Source organism: Carlito syrichta, unplaced genomic scaffold, assembly GCF_000164805.1.
Source record: "Carlito syrichta isolate Samal-C Ts95f unplaced genomic scaffold, Tarsius_syrichta-2.0.1 Scaffold308839, whole genome shotgun sequence".
Taxonomy (NCBI): Eukaryota; Metazoa; Chordata; class Mammalia; order Primates; family Tarsiidae; genus Carlito; species Carlito syrichta.
Genome location: NW_007252935.1, coordinates 226,916 through 228,404, shown reverse-complemented (window position 1 = coordinate 228,404; position 1,489 = coordinate 226,916).

Genomic DNA, 1,489 nt, shown 5'->3' with positions numbered 1-1,489 from the left:
GTTCCAGCAGTGAGATGCTGCCCCCTACACAGTGACTCACACCAGCCAGATGAACAGTTCCTTGGTCTGTTCCTCCGTCCTCCACTGCCAGTCTGTCGACCCCATCTTGAACTTTGTTAACACAATGTTTCTGTTATTTATTGTTCAGGAATTGGGAGTCAAGGAAACCGTGCTCTGGTCTTAGGGCCACTTTGTCTTGGGGCCTTAGTTTTCGCATCTGTGAAGCGCAAAAGCTGCACTAGATGTGTGTCCCCACTCTGTGAGCTTTGAAGAGTCTAGGATGACAGAATAAAACCAGACACAAGTCACAGGATACTAAACAAACGATGCCTTAAATCTCTCAGTAATGGCCAGACACATCTGGAAGAAGCAGGCTGTGAAAACAGCTGAAGAAAAATAGATACACGTTTTACTCGTCCATTATGCCTCAGTAACACTGAAAAAAAGAAGAACCGGTATTTGTGTTATCAAGGAATCAGTGCTTGACTCCAGGCTGATGACTAAACCAAAACAAACCCACACAAGGTGGGGAGTGAGAGATACATAGAGATTCTAAAACTAAAAAGAGGCGTTCATTTGCAGAGAACTAAGGGGGTATCCTGTCAAACACAAGTTCACTTTGGTTCGCCAAGACAGGGAGATCTGAGGATAAGGATCATCCAAGGCTGGCCTTCCCCGGACAGACTGTATCCCTGGGTTTCCATCAGGGTTCGTTTTGTTAACGAAGGGTAAGGTGAAGGAAGTCATGAGGCTGAGAAATACCACTCACTTCGATTCGGCTGAGAGGGATTCCCATCTCTCTGTTCCTATGAAGTGGATCTGGCTTTAGCCTCCATGACAGCTCGTTCCCTCAGGAGTCCTTTAGCTCTGGCCCCTACGTGCTTGGCAACTGACATCAGGTGCGATTACAGGCACCCCCAGTGCTGCCAGTAGGATTGGGCCCCCTCCCCAGCACAGTCTTTCCGCGCGTGACGCCCCCCAGCCTTCTCTCTCCTGGGACCTCCTCGCCAGCCTACCCCTACCTGTTGGGTAGGTCTTACTTCCTGAGAACACCTGCTGTCCTCAGAAGGGGAGCAACCGCCACCGCCGCCCTGGAATCGTGGCCTGTCCCTTCCTGGGGAAGGGGGCGCCTGCGCTTGGGCGCGGACTTCGCCGCCACCAGAGTCCGGCGAGCGGGCGGGCGACCAGGCGTAGCCGAGTTCAGCGGCTTGAGGAAGGGGACGCCCTATCCCAAACACAGCCCGGTGTGCGGGGCCTCAGGATTCCGAGCACAGCCGGGAGCCCCTGGCTAGCCCTGGAGCCTTGGAGGAACCCGCGGGTTCCAGGGGCCCGCCCGAAGCCCGTTCTCCGTCCTGGGCCCGCGGCGGCGGGACGGGGCGCCCGGTCCGACCGCGGCGGAGACTCGCGCCGCCGCCGGTGCTGCAAGCCGGTCTGGCTTCCCTGCAGGGCGTGCGGGGATGGAGCGAGGGGGTGGAGAGAAAAGGGGAAG